The sequence below is a fragment of the Cavia porcellus genome, unplaced genomic scaffold (genome assembly GCF_034190915.1).
Source record: "Cavia porcellus strain 051 isolate PalLab524CR breed Dunkin Hartley unplaced genomic scaffold, mCavPor4.1 scaffold_1, whole genome shotgun sequence".
Taxonomy (NCBI): Eukaryota; Metazoa; Chordata; class Mammalia; order Rodentia; family Caviidae; genus Cavia; species Cavia porcellus.
In genome coordinates, this window is record NW_026947484.1 from 241,368,617 (window position 1) to 241,381,875 (window position 13,259).

General features: G+C 48.2%; 1 long non-coding RNA gene across 1 annotated transcript in view; it reads right to left on the bottom strand.

Moving 5' to 3' along the window:
• Nucleotides 1–1,441: 1,441 nt before the first annotated feature.
• The window catches only part of LOC134474813 (uncharacterized), a 56,734-nt gene continuing 44,916 nt past the window's right edge, over nt 1,442–13,259 (bottom strand). The window contains exon 7 of the long non-coding RNA XR_010045703.1: nt 1,442–1,582. This is a non-coding gene — a long non-coding RNA (uncharacterized LOC134474813). The remainder of the gene's footprint in view (nt 1,583–13,259) is intronic.

Genomic DNA, 13,259 nt, shown 5'->3' on the forward strand with positions numbered 1-13,259 from the left:
AACACATAGATTGATTTCATATCTTGGCTATTATGAAAATGTCACAAGAAACAGGGATGTGATGTCTCGTTAACAGACCAGAGCCTTTTCCTTTGGCTATACATCTTGTTAGAGCTTATATCTAGATGCCCATCTGAAGCCCCATACACTCCAAGAAGTGGCTTGTGTGAGGTGACTGAATCATGAATGTGTGATACTAATGAGTCCACTGCACAGTTCTGGGTGTGGATGGTGGGTTTTCAGAAGATGAAATGCTCACCCTGCGTGTGGGTAGCACCAATCAGTAGGCTTGTAGCCTGGAAAGAATAAGAAGGCTCAATACTTCCCATCTGCTACGTCATGCGCTGGGTCTCTTTGCCACGTACGTCTACCATGGCACTACCTTGGAGCCAGCTCACGGTGTACTGAAACCACGGAAGCCAGGAGCCGCATTGTGTGTGTCACAAGTGTCACCCCAGCAACAGAAGCTGACCAGTACTCCTCTCTTACACATGGGCAAATCACAAAAGAGAGAGGACATTCTTGCCCAGAATTTGGGACAGGTCAGTGGGAAGCATCCTGTGTATGCTGATTGCCAAGGAGCCAGAGAAACCCCAATCACATCTATCACCAACAGTAACAAAAATATTTATGATGGAGCATTGCTTGTGTTAAGGAAACAGTGTTGTGCACTTGTCACAAAGCACCAGTTTGGTCTAACGTTGAATGACTTTTAGTTAAAATCAACATTTGACTGGAAAGCAAGGGAGAAAGTAACAGTGTCACAGAGCATACATGTGAAAGACAAAGTCCGTCTAAACTTCTAGTAAAGCGTACAGACTCCTGAAATTGTCTTTAGCATTTTATACTCTGATTTTAAAAGATTGTTGTAGCACGGGGGACTTCTGAACACCATCGGCGGCCAGATTTCTCTAGCACCATGGAGTCGGTACAGATCTCCTCCTTCCCCTCCAGATGTGACCCAGAGGTGAACACCACGCCTGCTCAGCTCTCTGAAGATGCAGTTCTCGAAGCCACCGTGAGCCAGGCTTCCGGTGTCTGGGGCAGAGGTGCTCCCCGAATATTTTCAGAACCAGACACAAGAACACTTCTGTCCCCTCCCAGCACGGTTTAAGTCATCATCCTCATTTCACCATAACAAAATTCGGTTCAAAACTGTTAAATGATTCACCTAAAATGCTTAAAATGGAATATAAACCCAAGCAGTCTCACGTCTATGTATGATGTTAAACAATGCCTGCAGCAAACAAACACATACACAAATAACATCTGCTCACCGAATCTGCATATGCAGGAAGAATCCCTTCCTACTCATCCCGCGGTCTTCCCCTGTCTGCTTCACAGCTGGTCAGACACCTAACCCTGTTACTAACCGGGGGACCCAGGGTTCGAGCCACATCTGTAGCTCTTACACACATGGCTGCTCACCACATGTCCTGCCTCTCCTCGTTTTATTCCACTCCTGAAGAGTTTTCATCAGTATTCAGCGGTGATGACCACTCCGACTGTGTCAAGTGTGAAGTTCTGAGAGTCCTCTAAGGATGCCTGAAGGTTTATTACCTTGAAGAGTTGGATTATGCTGCTAATGAGGAAAAAAAAACGCACAGCAGCAGTGCATTAGTAAACTGCAGATGGTAGTTCAGTTAGGTTCAGCACATAGTGGAATCTCTGGTAAGGAAAACTATTTCTTGCCATTTTCCTGGGTTCCGCCATGAGAAGTGAGCATAGATGAGAGGCAGGTCAGCTTCCTGGCAGTCTCTCCAGGGTCACCTCCACCCCTTGCCATGCCCGACCTCAGGCTCTCCCAGGGGGAGTGGAGAGGCCCCACGGAAGCCTAAGTTTGCCCTGGCAGTAGATACAGCTGATCTTTTCCTGGGGTGTTTGTTTTGACTGAAATATCTCCCCCACGTCCAGTTACTCAGCTTTCAACTTTGTGAGTAATCTGACAGCTTAATCAATAGAAATATTACTTTTGCCCCGAAAGTGGAGTTTAAATACAAAGTTTAGCACAGTGAGTCTAAAAGGGGAGAAGGTTCACAGTACAGATAAACAATCCTATTGAGAAAAAAGAAATGCACCCAATTAATAACTAGATGGCATAAAGTTTGGAAACCATGAAAGAAGAAGCAGAGTTGCCCTTTTTCTTTTTTTAAATTAAATTGCAAGTTCTATTGTTTTATTTTAAACTCTGAATAATAATGTATTTCATACATCATGCCTGTTTTCTTAAAGGAAAAATATATAACCATTTTATTAACCACTGTTCCCCCGTATTTACTGTAAGGTAAATAGCAGCCGCGGGTAACAGCTCTTTCTCCTAAATTACTACTTCCCCTTTGCTCCCCGGAGACCTAACTAACTCCAGTTTGACAAAGATTGATCCTCAGCTGAAACTGAAGAACCACTCACTTCGCAGCTCACGGTGGCTGAGTTCCAAAGCCCACCAAAGCTTCTGGGGGCGGGGGAGGCACTCACACTTTTTCCTGCAAAACAAAACTTGTTTCTTAAGAGGGTTCTCGCCAGTGCTGCTTGCGAAGATGAGTCCTTGAATGCTCCTTACTCTTTACGAACAGCAGACTGAGGCTTTTAGTCTGAATGAATCAAAAGCACACGGCAGCATTTCTCCTAAGAGGGTGCAGGGTCCTCTTGGTGGTTAAGGGAGAGCTACAGGCAAAGCATGCTTGAGAAGCTCCCGGAGGGCAGACGGCGTGGGATTAAGGATGCTCAGGAGCCTCAGGAGACAGGCTCCTTCGGCCATGCATTTTTTATATTTTATAAAACAAAACAGAATAAAGCAAATCAGAAAGGAACAAAGCAAGCAATTGAGGACTTCAAAACAAAACACAGAAAATCAGCAATGACTCCCATAATGCCCCTCAGTTTCTTCAAAATAGTTGTTCATACCTTCACACATAATAAAATCAAATAAAATAAAATGGAATAAAATTAATCAGAACAAAAGAATGAAAGCATTACAGGACTTCAACACAGGATCATAGGAAATGAACAATGGCTACTATAATGTCTCTTGTTTTCTTCAAAATAGCTGTTGATACCATCACACATAAAAAATTAAATAAAACAAAGCAGAATAAAACCAATCAAGACAAAAGAATGAAAGCATTATAGGACTTCGAAACAAGATAACAGGAAATCAACAATGGCTGCCATAATATATCCTGTTATCTTCAAAATATGTGACCATACCATCAGACACAGTAAAATCTATCAAAACAAGATGGAACAAAACCAAACCTAACATGATTATGAAAACAATACAAGAATTCAAAACAAGATAATAGGAAATTAACAATGGCTCACACTTTCCCTTTTTAGATGTTTCCTCCCCTATCACTTTCATAATATCTACCATGTTTTTTGGATCCTACTAACTCCTTCAGTTTTTTTATGCTAGCAAGATACCTCGGGGTTCACCTGTATGAGTCCAAATCATTTCATCCATGAGCATGATCTTTGGTTGTGTCCATTTACCAACAGGAGCCTCGAGATTATCTTACTTTATAGCTTGGTAGCCTTCCATTGTATGAAAACACTCTATCTCTCATCTCCATTCTGTGATTGATGAGCAAGTTACTCTTGCTTTTTTCTGGTCTCCTGTCACATGGAAGAATTGTTTCCTCTTCTTTGATTTTCAGTCTATGAATTTCCTTTAGAGTTAAATGTGTTTCCTGTATACAGTGCATCGATGGATCTTGTTTCTGATCCCCTCTCCCTGTGTGTCTTTTTATTGCTGACCTGAGGGCAACTACAGCAATGGTTACAATGGCATACATTGCTTTGTCTCTGCCCTCTGTCCTCCTGCTGTTGACCCTCCTCTTTTCCCCTTCATTCAGTCGCCTGTCCTGTTTGCTGACCCTCCTCTGCTGCTGTTCCTGGAACCGTGGTCATCTTTATCTCTCTCTAGAGTATCCTTCCGCACTCTCTGTAGGGTTGGTTTGGTGATCACCAATTCCTTCAGTTGTTCTTTAACATGGAAGTGTTTTTCTGTCAGTTCTAAAAGATAGTTTTTCAAGGCACATCAATCTGAGTTGGAAGTTATTTTCTTTCAGAATTTGAAACACTTCACTCCAAACTCTTCTTGACTTGATGGTTTGTGTTGACAACTCTGCCATGATTCTCATTGGTTTTCCTTTATAGGTGATTTGCTTCTTTTATCTAACAGCTTTTAATATTCTGTTCTTATGCTGAATTTCTGGAATCTTGATTATTATGTCTGGAGGTAGATTTACTTTGGTTATGGCTAGATGGAGTCCTATGTGCCTCACTTATCTGCATGCCAGATCCCTTCCCATGTTTGGGAAGTTTTCTGCTATTACTTAGGAAGTTTTTTTTTTGTTTTGTTTTGTTTTTTCATTTGTGTTGAGCCCTGCTTGTTTACTGATACCTATCATTCTTGAATTATTTTTCTTTCTTTCGTCTTGTAGCTGTTGAATTGTTATTTCCTGGTTCTCTGTTATTTTTAAGAGATCTTTCCTTTCATGATTGTTAGCTGCAATCCTGTCTTTAAGATTTGAATATTTATCTTCAGTCTCTTTCAAGCAATTTTGTCAGCTTTTGATCAACTTTTTAATTTCCTGTATATCTCTTTGAATCTGTTTCATGCATTGTAAATCCTTCCTATATTGCTTATTCAAGATTTCAATCATTTTCCTATGGCCCTCTTTTTTTTATCTATGTCTTCTTTAGATATGCTTAGCAATTCTTTCATTATGTCTGTGATTTCTTCTTTTACCTGAGACATCATTTCTAATATGATTATTTTTACAGTCTCATGAAGTTGTTCCTTACTTCAATTGTTATCCTGTCAGAGGTTCAGGTATGTGATTTCTGTTTTCTTTCATGACTGTATCTCCCAGACTTATGTGTGGGCTAGAGGTCTGAGACTGCTTTTGCTCCTTCATCTTGACATTCTCCTGGGTTCCTCCCAACAAAGCCAGTTGTGGGGTCCCAGGCACTTCCAATGCTGGATGGCCCCTCTGCAGCACAGGGGAATGGGACAGGCACCTGGGTTTTTCTGACCCTGGGTTCTAAGGAAGGTAGCAGGGCATGAGTGGGCTTATCCAGACCTGTGCAGCTACACTGAAGCTTCTTTGATGGCCAGGGGTGTGTGGAGGTGGGGCTGTTTCTTCTCTCAGACTGCATGTCTACACTGGGACTCCCCCAGTGGGTGCAGGCACACAGGGGTATGTAGGTGTGATTCTCCCAGTGAGCACTGGCTGCCTGGTAGGTCTCCAGTGGTGGCCTTGGGTGCACAGAGCATAGTTGCCTGCATCTCCCTGGTAGACTGACTTGCCCTCAGGAAGCAAGACTTCTGATGGCAGCTGCAGTCAAGCAGGGGCGGATCTGGTGCATGTTCCTCTGGCCTTGCATTTTTAAATCCTAAGGAGCACCAAACCCTCTATGGAAAGGATTAGGAGAGCATTCTCTTTGTGTTCCCTTTGCTTCCTCCTTCCACACACCCAGCCAACACTAGAGTCCTTTACTAACCCTTTTTAAAAGTTTGTGCAGTACGTGGTTCAGAAGTCTCTGCATCCTAAGACCTGCTATCCAGAGACCAGTGTGCAGGTCTTAAATGTGTTACCGAAGACTGACCCTGGAATTACACCTAATTAGCATCACTATTAGCAAAACTTTAATGTGTATCTCATCAAATATTCCCGGGGACTTTTGGCTAATTTGTACCTCTCTCCATCTTTATTAGCTGTGTATGTTCATATGAACAAGGAGAGAAAGAGAATGCCAGGCCCAGCTGGGTCTGGATTTGTCAGCTGCAGCCTGTCTTAAAGAAGTGACTTCTGTTTCCTCTGTTCTAGGTTTATACCTATGCAAGATGGGAATGACAATAATGTTAAAAGAAGCCTTGTGGTAAGAATGAAATAAAACAGTTTCATAAATTATTACATTTAATTGAATTTGAAATAAAAACTTTTTCTCAGCAGTGACGTTCAAACATCAGAACGCTTTTCGAGGTACTTCCTCCTGCTATTTTGAAACAGAAAGAAACTGGACAAAGCTAGCGTCCACTTTGTGTTCCTCAGAGGAATTCCCTGAATTCTCTGCTTTTTCAAACTCTGGGCCCCTTGCCGTGAGCAGGTGAGACGCACATGGCAGCGCCCTGTCTGGGTCGCCCCTCTGTGAGGTGACCAATGGCCCTGCTGTCCACTGGTGTCCCTCATCTCACAGTAGCCTCTGCTGCACGCTCTGGGAACCTGCCTCCATGTAGGATTAAGCTTCTGAGACACCCGCCCCCTTCAGGTGTCTGAGGCGAAACAGCAAATGGTGTCGGAGAGCTGCAGTCAGGTCCTCTGCAAAAGGCCCTGATATCCCGTGACAGACATGCTTGGTACAGGCTCTGAACGTGAGATTCATCCCGTTCTCTGAGCGCGGCCCACATGACCTTCCCAGTCACTGTTCTGGGCCTCCACTGCTTCCCTGTGAAATGGGCACAACACTCCCAGACTTCTCCATCTCACACGGAAGTAACATTCAAGAACCACACTGTTCAAAAGAGGCACAGAGCTTAGAGTTACACCGACTCAGTCGCTGACCGTGGGGCCCAGGGAGCACAGCACCAGGACACCAGTCTGGAGGAGGTCCAGGGGATGCTGCTGCAGAGACCTCAGCCCAGCCTTGCCACCCTGGGCTTTGCAAGTCATTGCCATGTCAGCTGGGCTCTACCCGCCTTCCTGACCCAACCCAGACCTCTCAGCCAGCCCTGGCTAGGACCCTCCCCTGGGGAGTTGAGCCAGAGGCCAAAGTGCCTTGGGAAGCTTCCCCGGTGTTTCAGGCAGTGCCTTCCCTCCCCGATGGTCAGATCCGTGCAGCAGCAGGACTTGGCAGATGCAGAGGCGATGGGCTGGAGGCAATGGGCAGCTGAAGAACGGAAATGAAAGGAGGCCAGGCGTGGTCACCAAAGAGCTGACCAGCGGCCTCTCAGAGGAAGACCCACCGCTCCTGAGAGAGGGACTTCAGAAACCTCTTTCTGCAGCTTGCTTTCTACAGTGCTGTTTCCCACGGCTCGCCACAAAGAAAAATTTACTGCGATCATGTTCAGAGCAGGCAGGACATTATCCCAGATGGGATTCTGCGCACAGCGGAGGAGAAGGAGGCAAGGGAAGGGAAGGAGGGAAAGAACAAACTTGAGACCAGAGAACAAAGAGGGAGAGCAGTCTCATAGTGAGGTCACCGGTTTTGTACAAAACAAATATCAAGCTGTGTGCATTGGTCACGGAAGAGGAAGTAGCAACAGCACAAACCACGTATTTCCTGTCTCCCTCAAGTGCATCAATATCTGAAATCATTATTATTCTTCAGTTCAACCAGATCTCTATGACCTCAATGGATATTTTTTTCTTTCTTTCTTTTTTTTTTTTTTTTTTTTTTTGGTATTAGGGATCAAACTCAAGACCTCATACTTGCCAGGCAGGCACTTAATAGGGCAGAAAAATAATTCGTGAATGTGGGCACATGAGCATATACCTGTCCAAGGGGTCGCATGATCCCCCCATCCCATCCCCCCAGATTCTGTGCGGCACCCTGAGGCCTCTTCCCACACAGGCTGAGACAGGCAAGCTCAGCTCGGGGCAGAACCTTGTGCTGTCTGAAGGCTAGGCACAGAGGGATGCAGGGTCTATTCCAGAGGCTGACTGCAGCTCTCACCAATGCCAGCTTCTGTTACTTTTGGCTGATTGTGAATTTGAGGAAAATATTTACTGGGGCATGACAGGGAGGAAAGAAGCCTATGGCCAGACCACTGGGTCTGCACCGAGAGGTCCGTCCCCAGCAGGTGCTGGCCCTGCCCTGAGGTGTGCAGGACCTACCTGGGCCCAGCACCATGGGGCGGTGCTGGGCACACACTCTGGGTCTCTGCAGGGGGACACTGTGCACAGACTTTGGCCACAGTGACAGCGAAGCACTACTGTGCCATCGCTGCTCTCCCCACCATGCTGATGATGTGTGACCCCCAGGCTGCTCTCCCAGGCCGAGCAGGGCTGACTCTGGACTAAGGCCAGGAGACTGCGAGCTTCTTAGGGAGCCAGGGGCAGGGTGAGGTGAGCGGCCTCTGCAGGAAGCGGTGCCCAGGGCAGCGCCCTGTTGCTTTTCACTGAGAGCAGGTTAGGAGGGGAGGTGGGTGCGGAGGGAAGGAGGTCACCATCTGACAGCCCGGCCCCTTGGGAGGACAGCATGGCCCTTAAATCCCCACTGGCCTTTCTGCGCACCCCGGTTCCTTCTAAGCAGACATCGGGAAAGGAATGTTTTTAAAATTAAGGAGACAAACGGAGCTGCGGAGGCAGGATCCCGCGCTGCGAGATGAAAAGCCATGATGGTGCAATTAAAGATATTTACCAGAGAAATTTGAGCCCCATTACAGGCCGGCGTACAGTATGTGAGGAAGAGCTGTTTCATATCATTAGCGACAAAACCCAGGTCTATAGGTAAGCTTTAAGAACAATAAACATCCTGAGCTCAAGAATAAGTCTGTCAAATGAAGGGATATTGATTTTGGAACAAGGAATATTATGTCAAACAACATTAGTTTAATTGATCTAAATTTAGTTTAAGTACTAAAAGCATTTATATACAAACAGCAAACGAAAATTAACTGCAGCTGAGCGTGGGCCAGCTCCCAGGGCCCGGCGAGGCCCGGTGGGGTCCTCAGGGCGCCCCAGTGGGGGGCAATGTGCTTTTCCTCAGGGGGAGGGGTGTTCAATACCAGGCTGGGCCTCGGCTTTTTGAAACACACACATCGCATTTAGGGCGCTGAAGGAATTCATAAGGAAAAGGGCACAGCCGGAGGGTGGCACCTGGAAGAAAAAGGCCATGGTGACCCAGGGAGCCACCGGGGATGTGTGGGAAAGCACAGGCGGGATCCCACGGGACAGGGCAGGGCCGGGCAGGGCAGGCTCTGGCTCACTCCTGGGGATGACATGGAGAGAGTCCTTAAAGCCACCAATCCCTTTGCCTGCCTTTGCTCCTCCTGCAAAGGAAAAGGCACAGCACCCACCTCTGCTGTCCTCTCCCACAGCCATCCAGACCTCCCTCCTGAAGGGCCCTGGAGGTGAGCAGGGACTCACGGCTGGGCTCTGCTGAAGCGGCAGCCAGCGACCGCTGGTGGGGAGCACAGGTCCAGCACGGCCCTCCCCAGAACCCAGTGGGGGGCTGAGGGTGTGAGTTCTTGGCCAGTTGGCCGGGTCAGTGTCACCAGTTAGTGCTAGTTCTGGAGCCCGGTCTGTCTCCACTTGGTTTAAGGTCTGCCTAAGGCCTGGGGATCATCTTGTTTACATCTCGCCCCAAATTTCCATTCAAGATGCAAGAGCAGGAGAGTTGGGACCTCGAAGTGGGGATGGAAGAGATCTCTTCTCTGACCAGGCTTCCTCGTCACCATAACTCCACATGGGGTTGCAGCTGCATGTGTGGCATGATTCCACGGCTCCTTCCTCAGACATGTGAACGGTAGACTCGGGGTTTCAGCCGTGAAAGGACTTTCGTGTCAGCTCTCAGGATACCCAGTTAGCCCACGTCTGTCTTGATCTCCTTGTGAAACGTTTGTTGATGCCCACCATGATGGGAAACATTTTCCCATCCAGTGCTCCCAGCCAGTGTGGTCAGTGGGGGACTGGGGGGACTGAGGACCAGAAAAACAATGTCCTAGGAAGACACGTGTGATTTGCTGAGGTCAGCATAATAAGAAAGCGGACACAGGTGAGCTCAGAGATGATGTGACACACGGGGAGCACCGACTCCGTGAGAGGCACTGAGGTTAGCATCTCAGAGCCTAGAAGGACTCGTGCTCCTGGCTGGGATTCACATTACATCGTTCATCAAATATACAGACCTTGAGTACCCTCGATGCGCTGGGCCTTGGGCATGGAAAGTTGCGTGTCTCCCAGGCTTCTACCTCAGCCCGGTCATACCCTCCTCAAAGACAGGCACAAGCAAGTTCTAGAAGCACCTTGGCAATGAGCGATTTCTCATACAAGATAGAGGGGTGAGGCAAGGCAAGTGTTCAGAACGTCTCACCCCAGGAGCCTGCGGCTGGAGCCGGCAAGTGCGGGAAACTGAGTCCATGAAGAGGCAGCAGCCAGAGTGACTGTGTGGCCCCGCGGGCGGCGATGCTGTGAGAGATGCTGCAGCCTGGTGAGAATCCCAGGCCACCCAACCTTGTGCTTGCTGCCTGTTCCCTGAGAGTCTGCCGTGGACTGAGAGACAGACTTCGGTCTCCGTCAGTCTCCTCCATCTCTTTGACCTGGGACATTTAACCTCCCCAGGCCCCGGCTTGTTTTGTGGAATGTGCAGTAAAGGAGAGTTGGCCCACATCCCTGCAAAAGTGTGGTGAGTCTTAGGCAGAGTGACCCACAGGGCCGGGCTGAAGCCCCGGGCCCATGCAGAGAACGAGAGAGGAGGAGCCTGAGAGTCCAAGAGCTCTCCCCGCGGATGCAGGCTGATTTGCAGAATTTCCCCAGGCACTGTTTTCTTCACCTATGAAACAGAAGAGGAAGGCCAGGATCAATTTGTAAAATCTCCTCCAGTTTTAATTCTCAAGGACAGTATTTAAAGCCTGTGGACACAAGCTGGGCCTCAGTCCGTCTCTCGGAGGGTAACTGCTGCACATCTGAACTTTCCCAGTGATGAAATATGAAGTAAGTTCACGCACATGCACATAAACATATATATCTCGATTGTTCCAAGCAGGGACATCAGTCCGATGCCTGGAGTTTCTCTTTCCTTTCAGGATTCAGCATTTGGCCCACTTCCCATGCACTTCTGAGCTCCTCAGTCTCCTTCCCACAAAGATCTGTGTTCTCTCTCCGGTGGGAAGAAATGCATGCTGGGCCTTCAGCCAGCGAGTGAGGCCCCTAGCATTCTGCTGTGACCTGGGGCGGGGTGTGCCCCTTTTTTGTGTCAGCTCTAGTAGGGGTGAGGAGAGGCCTCCAAGCCCTTTCTGGGGTTAAGCCCTGGACCCCAAGCAGGAAAGGATTGGCCAGGCTCAAGATGAAACTCTCGGGTCTGAGTCCACCATGTCGGCCCCCTGAGTCCCACTGCATCCAGGGCCTTGAGGGCCAGCCCTGGGGAGAGAGAGGAGGCCTCCTGCTCCACGGCATCACCATCAAGAGGGTCTGTCTCTCCCAGAAACAGTTCTTCTTCATTTGCAGAACACAATCGTGTCTTTGGTCTGACGTATGTCGGGCTGGGTCTTTAGCATTCAGGCAAGTACTTAATGTGTACACATATGGGATCCTGGGGTACCGTTTGGGGAATTTCCCTTACAGGTCCATACTATAAACTGGACAGTGGGAGCCGTGAAAAATAAGCCCTCGAGTCCCTGCACTAAAGGAATGTGTTGTCTGCTAAGGGAGCACCCACATGAACAGATAATTTCAACATAATCTTCTGAGTTATAAAGCAGGCATAAGTGAGAATATTTAGGGCAACTTTAATGAATCTAGAAATTCTGAAAATATTTCTTGGGAAGATAAAATCTGCCCTGCTACATTCTAAGGGTTACAGTGTGTCCTTGCCCTGTGTCTGTCTTACGTCTGCTCCTGCATTCCCGTCGTTCCCTGGGCTCTCTTTGGGCCGGGTCCTCCAGTACCCCCAGAGAGAAAGCCCCAAGGCCAGTTCACGGCAGAAAAGGGCCATCAGCCATCATTGTGTGCGCTGAGAAACATCAGCTGAGTGGTCAGTGGACTGCACAAGGGTGTGATTAGCCTGGAACAAGGAATTTGGTGCATGGTAATGAAGGAAGGCAGTTTTTGATAGTTAAGACAGCAGTATTTCATTTGTTCCAACCCAAACCACCCTCTGTAGAAGCGGCCTCCTCGGACCCCAGGATCTGGAGACCCCAGAGGGTCCTGCTTGCTTCCCACGCTGTGCCTTGATGTGCTGCTCTCTCCCTGACCTGGCGGGGTCTTACTCTATCTACCAGATGGCAGTTGCTTAGCAAATGTTTGAATAAGTGGATGAAGATGAGCAATGAATGGTTGGTAATGTAAAAGATGGTGACGGTGAGCTGCCTTCAGCTTCCGCCCTCTGTGTGGAAACCTAGGAAAAGCAGACTCCCAGCAGTGAAGCGGGCGTAGGCCAAAGACATGGCGCTTTCAAGCCGTCACAGAGGAGGCTGTGAGTGCTGACTCAGCATCTGAGGGGAGCAGAGCCTGGGAGCGACCTGTGCATATGCTAGAGTGAGCAGCAGCCAGCAAGCTGAGAAGAAATCCGGCGGACAGGCGTCCACCAAGGGACAGGTGTCCACCAAGGGCTGACGCTAATACTGCGGAAACGTTACGTGTGTAGTCCAGGCACCACCTCAGAAGACCCAGTGAGAAGAGTTCAGCACTTCCCCTCCCGGGTTTCTGTCATAGATGCAGAACCTGAATCTATTCATGGGGAAGTCATCAAACACATCCACGTCTGGAGTTTTCTACAAAATATCCAGCCTGCAATCTTCAGAAGCTTCAGTGCTGATATTCAACAAAGGATTGAAGGGTAAATCCAAATCTTAAAAAGTGAGAAACAAAGGAATTGTGAGCAGGTTTCTTTTTTCGAAAAAGAGTATTTAATGGTTAAAAATTGGTGGCCATGCGTGAGAAATGCCACAATATACCTTGCAGTTGGAAAACTGCCAAATGTTGGACTTTGAGATATCTGGAAAACATTTCCGCCAGCGACCTCAGTATGCATGTGGTGAGCGCAGACCTGCTATGCACACAAGTCCCTTCGGAGCCCCAGAGTGTCTGATAGGAGTGAACTGTGCCTGTCACCCCCATTTCGTGTGCAGTCCCCAACTAACACCTGCTCTTACCAGAGTTCTGCTCTCCTCACCCTGCTCCTCGTGGTGCAGGAGGGAAGCTTCCTTTGCCCCGTCCCTCATATTCAGGGGCCAGCTTCTCTGTCAGGGATCCTCTCCAGCGAGCATTATTTCAGCACCCAGAGTGGTCACAAAGCCATGAAAGCATCCTTCTCCTCGTTCCCATTCTGATCTGATCGGGCTGAACTGCAGGGAGGCTAACGCTTCGTCAGCATACACTAACCCTCACCCAGAAGCACACAGAAAACTAGAAACCCGGGAAGGTGGACACAAGTCCTCAGGGTAATATCGGGTCTCTGATTCGAGAGGACAGCATACGCTGAAGGATACAGGAAGGCTTCAGGACCAGCAGCACCAGGACAGAGACCAGCTCTTTCCTGGGCAGTGGGACCATGTGGAATGCTGTTTGACTTTGGGAAAAAGACACTGAATA